Source organism: Phoenix dactylifera, chromosome 8 (assembly GCF_009389715.1).
Source record: "Phoenix dactylifera cultivar Barhee BC4 chromosome 8, palm_55x_up_171113_PBpolish2nd_filt_p, whole genome shotgun sequence".
In the NCBI taxonomy this organism is placed as follows: domain Eukaryota; kingdom Viridiplantae; phylum Streptophyta; class Magnoliopsida; order Arecales; family Arecaceae; genus Phoenix; species Phoenix dactylifera.
The window spans coordinates 18,407,177-18,413,176 of record NC_052399.1 but is presented as its reverse complement, the minus strand read 5'-3'; positions in this window follow the sequence as shown (position 1 = coordinate 18,413,176).

Sequence of the window (6,000 nt, the reverse complement as noted above, 5' to 3'; positions counted from 1 at the left end):
ATCACATCAAAGTCATGTATATCTAATTGTATCAAGTCTGCCATCAGTTCTCTATCTCCTATCTGAATTATGCAGTTCTTAAAAACAAAATCAACTACTACTGTTTTCTTAAGAGGAGTGGCAACATGTAGTGGCTCATCTAGCTTATCAGGTATGCGATTCAAGGAGGCAGAAAACTTGGAGGATATAAAGGAATGAGTAGAGCCAGAATCAAACAATACATAAGCATCTAAAGTATTAATGGGAATCATACCTGCCACCACTTCGTCACTGGCACTAGCATCCTGCTGTGTTAGTGCGAAAACCCGTACACCACCCTTCTGTCTTTGATCAGTAGGTCTGGTAGGCCCAGAGTCATTCTCCTTTCTATTCGGACAGTCACGTGCTATGTGCCCCGGCTGCCCACAAATGAAGCAGGCTCCTGCTTTCTTTAGACAAGGTCCAGCATGGAATTTATCACAGTAGTAACAAGCTTCAAATCTCTTCTTATTTGGAGGGCCTTCAGAGTCCCTTGGCTGTTTAATTTGATTCCCTGATATTCTAGGCTTCTTCTGGCTACCCCTTTCTCTTTCTGATCTAATCAGTTCAGCTTCAACCTTCAGAGCCCTGTCCAGTACATCCCTGTAACTATTAAAAATTAGAACTGACAACCGGGATCGAATCCCGTATCTCAAGCCTTGCGTGTTATTGTGGGCAGCAACCTACAATAGCACGGCAATGTCATGCCCCGGATCCGGAAAAGTTGAGTTGTATAAGGCATTTTGTGATGTGTTGTTTTTTAATTTTATTGAGTGTGTCCATACTCGTGTAGTCTGACTCATTCACCTTAGCAAAATAATAATAATAATAATAATAATAATAATAATAATAATAATAATAATAATAATAATAATAATAATAAACCCGATATCATCTCATTGCCTGATATTTTGGATTGACAATCTTTATATTAAAATGATTAGATTAAATACCACTTCTGGTTGATTTTCCATTAACTTGTGCTCCTTGATATACATTTGTTTATACTTATTCTTATATGTGGTGATTTTTTATTTTTTTCGTGCAATAGTTTTAAATTTTGGATATCAGACCCCAGCGCATGCTGCAAAAATCTAGAACACCCAAATAAGAATTTAAAGTCTTAATCCACTTTAGCTGTTTAGTTTTTGATTTAAGAAATACTCTCGGTTCAAACCTTGAACCTTCCCTTGGCGCATTGCAAAGTGAGGGGCGCCAACAAGCAGCAAAAATCTTGTTCATTTGAGCTAACTCTTGAGTTTATTTCGTTCATTTCATGATGAAAATGAGAGGCAAGGACCATTTTTCTTAATGCGAATCAATATTGTCACGCCCCGGATCCGGACATGATTTTTATATATATATATATATATATTATGCGCCCCAGATCCGGTTCATGACATGGCCATGCTATTGTAGGTTGCTGCCCACAATAACACGCAGCCCATGATAACAATTTTTATTTCATGGAATAAAACCAAATCCGATCAAATTTATTGACTAATCATAAAGAAGCAAATACAGAGCATCTAAATCAAATACATGAGTTTGCAATATTACAACTCAAACTTATTAACATAGATACTTCTAAGAGTCCCTGTAACTATGCTTCAACTCAAATTTTTATTCACTCTTTCCCGCTCCTAATCGCCTTAATTATCTGAAATAAATAAAAGAAAACAACAGGAGGGGTATGAGCTTGCTACTCAGTAAGTAACCATGTACTATCTTATTAGATCAAGCATAATTTTTCTCATGCCAATGCATCATTTAAAGAACTTAACAGAAAATAAAGCATTTCATAGATAAATTATTCAAAACAGGTTACAAAGCAAAATATGCTTCAACCATGCAAGTTCATAAACATGATAATGCAAGTCTTATAAAAATGCTGCCATTCATCCATACTTTATAAATCTTACTCTCAGACGGATGTGCTGCTATGGTCACTATAATCCCATGACAGGGTTCGTATTCGTAGTCGACAAGTTTTATAACTTATTCTTATTCGTTACCAACTTTAACCCGTTGGCAGAGGGCCATATTCATTGGATGCTAGCTCCAGAGGGGTCGACTGACCTCTATTTCTAGAGGTAGGCATAGCTATCTGAGAGTTCATAAATCATTATTCTTTTTCGTAAGTCATACTTTCATACATAGGTTGGAAAATGACAAATGGCATCGTAATGTATAAAATTCATGATCGTGCCACAAATCTAAATCTCTTTTTCATGCAATTTATCATAACCATAATTCATCGTAATGTATAAAATTCATAATCATGCCACAAATCTCATTTTCATGCAATTTATCATAACCATAATTTATACTGAAATATTTATGAAGGATGCAATTTAACCAAACTCATGAATCACATGCAATCATAAGCTTGATCCTACTTTTAAGAAAATACATCATAACAATATATATATATTTTTTTTTATTTTATTCTTACAATTAAACAGTGATTTCTAAATTAATAAGATCAGTGCCAGGGTTACTTACCTTGATTCGCTCACGAATCTCTAGAACCAGATGACAATTTCACTGTACCTATCATCATCATAGAGAATAGATTATTTACCACTCATTCATCATTTTTTTTTATTTTAATTTATTTATTTATTGTTATTTCATTTCATTTAAATACATCTATTACCTTAATTCTCTATTTATTAAATTATATATTTATTATTATTTTTCCTTTTCTTTCTTTCCATTTCTCCCCCCCCCCCCCCTTTTTTTTTTTTTCTTCTCTTCTCCCGAAGCTTCCCCCTTTTCTTTCTTTTTTTTTTTTTTTTTCTTCTCTTCTCCCGAAGCTTCCCCCTTTTCTTTTTTTCTTTTTTTTTTTTCTTCTCTCCTCCCGAAGCTTCCCCTCTTCTTCTTCTTCTTCTTCTTCTTCTTCTTCTTCTTTTCTCGTTCCCCCCTTCTTCTCCCGTAAGGGAGGTCGGGCTCGAGAGGGCCGAGCAGCAGCCGGCGACGCCCCCTCGGCCGACTGGCGGCACCCGCGGCTACGGTCGTGGCCGCACTCGCGGTCCGCGGCTGCAGCCGTGGCCGAACCGCGGCCCGCGGCCGGCGTTCCCCGGCCTCCGGCGCCCGCAGTCGCAGGCCGTACCTGCGGCCGGCGACCCCGGCTTCTGGCGCCACAGGTGCAGGCCGCTCCTGCGGCCCGTGGCCGGCGTTCCCCGGCCTCCGGCGCTGCAGTTGCAGGCCGCGCCTGCGGCCGGCGCCCACGGTGAGTCCCCTCCCTCTTTTTTTTTTTTTTTTTCTTTCTTCTTTCTTTCTTTCTTCTCACCCAGGGAGAGAGACGTGAGTTGCCCCCTTTGCCCCACCAGAGGGAAGAAGGAAAAGGGCTCTGACCCGGCTGCAGCCCCTACCGACGACTGGCGGTGGCTGCGGCCGAAGCCAAACGGCACCTGTGGCCGAGAGCCGGCGACGCTGACGACCACAGGTACGCCTTCTTCCCCTCTTATTCTTTTGTTTTATTTCATTATCATAAGATAGAAAGGACACAGGGTTAGGGTATACCTTGCTATGAAGAGAAGCTGCGGCTACTCTCTCCGGCGGCACTGGTGCGAGCTCCAAACCCTAGCAGCGGAGGAGGGAAAAGGGGTTAGAGGCAGAGTGGGGTGGAGAAGGAGGAGTGCTTGGTGGATCTCAGATGCGGGTCAATGGGGGGATTTTACAAACGTCTATGCTCGTTCACCGCCGAGATTTCAACGGTGGTTGCGCGGGTTCATCGGCCATTCAAATGGCCGCCGCGGATCTCGCCCCCGTTATGCTCGAGAAGGCGCAGCCGAGGATTCCGGCATCTCCTTCGGCTTGGGCCTCACAAATATTCTTTGAAGATGGAGGTTCGGAGTGCTATTTTTTGTGTGCTTGTTTGATTGTAGACTGCCTCCAAGTATATCTGAATTACTAGAAACCCCTTCTAGTTTCATTTCTTTGGTACAACATTAATCTGTCATTGTGAATTCTACTTATGAGGCACAGAGGTAAAATTTTGCTCAAAAGGAATAGAAGCAACTGACTAACTGTGGAACTTTCTTGCACTACCAATTCGTTTGCTTGTATGTATTTAACAGTTTATGGACCTAAAGACAGAGGGCTAGGATAATCCTCTGGAATGACTTGGCTGATATTCGAGCATCCTTTTTGGGAGGCTCGTTATTGGGAAGTGATTTTAGCATCACTAAATATCACTCTAATAGTAAGGGTAACCTTCAGAATATCAGGGGTTGTTTAGAATTCTCGAGACTTTATTGAAGATCTACAACTCATCGATCTTGATCTTAAAGGTTAAGCTTATACCTGGAGTAATCTTCAGGATCAGCCAACTCTGGCCAGATTGGTCTGTTTTCTCATTTCATTGGAATTGGAGATTAGATTACTGTGGTCAATCAAAAAAGCTCTACCGAAGCTGATCACCTATCATTTTAGAATTCAACCTACCTACTTAGAAAGACAACTTGTTGAAATTTGAGCAATGGTGATGCTGGACCTAGATTTGGAGGATGCCATCATGATTTGAAGGGATCACCGATTCGATGTGGACCAGTTTGGTCACAACGAGTATTTAGGAAGATCACCAAACTCGATGTGGAACACTTTGGCCACTACAGATATCCAGAAGGATCACTAGACTTGATGTGGAACACTTTGGCCACTACGGATATCTAGAAGGATCACTAGACTTGATGTGGAATACTTTGGCCACTACGAGTAGGGCTGAATAGGGTTTAAAAGGAAGATCCGCCACATCAAAAATTCGAGTCGCATGCCAAAACTTTCGGAGGCCTCATACGATACCCGATTGGGATCATCTTTTTTTTTTTGAAATTGTGTATCTTTTCGAGATCTACAACTTTGGACCAACCTCCTAGAAGGTTGAATCGAGCCGAAATTCTATCGTTTAAGCTCCAAAATAGACTAGTCAAACTGAATGTTTTTTTGGGGAAGGTAAAGTTGATGTAAAAGTCAAAATCTATTTCCTCAAAAAAAATTTAGCCTTTTTAGAACATTTTTTTTAATCATATTTATTTTAGGATATTTAGTCCTATTCAAACTAGGAGAAGATCCAACTCAAATGGTAAAAAAGAGACCTCACTGGTATTATAAATAGGGGCAATGTACCTCACTTTAAGAGGTGAATAGCGGTATCAGAGCTTCGGTCCTCTACATTTATGGAAGTCTTAGTGTATGTTTCAGATGCGCAAGCAATACAAGCAATCGGAGGAAGGCTATCCGTGTTTGAAGTATATTGAAGGACAAAGGCGAGTATGGCTGCTACTTCTACCTCGACGAATGATGAGATGATGGAACGTCTCACATAACTAGAAAAGAAGATAGCCTAACTCACTGAGATTATATCTCGATTGGCGATACCTTAAATATAAAAACTAACAACTCTATCTTTGAGTAAAACCAAGTGGTTTAGTCGTGAGGCAGGGAAGCAAGCATTTTCCATCTTTAGTTCTGATTTAGCAAGAGCTAAATTTTCTAAACAAGAGGAGCGCTGATTCAGGAGGATCATCGGACTCGATGTGGACTAGTTTGGCTACTACGAGTATTCAGGAGGATCACCAAACTCGATGTGGATCACTTTGGCCACATGAGTATCCAAGGAGATCACCAAACTCGATATAGAACATTTTGGCCACTACGGTTATCCAAGAGGATCACTAGACTCGATGTGGACACTTTGCTGCTATAACTTTAGATATATTTTTTAAAATTGGATATATTTTCAAGATTTAGAACTTTAGGCCAACCTCCTAGGAGATTTAATCGGGTTGAAATTCTGTTATTTAGGCTCTGAAATAGACTGGTCAAATCGAAAGTTTTTTTTTTTTAAGGTAAGACTTTGACTGGGCATAGCTCTCTATCCGAGAAGAATCAGGTGGAGTGACTGAAGACAGAGTTGATGTAGATGTCGAAATCTGCCTCCTCAAAAAATTCTAGCTTTTCTAGAATATTTTATTA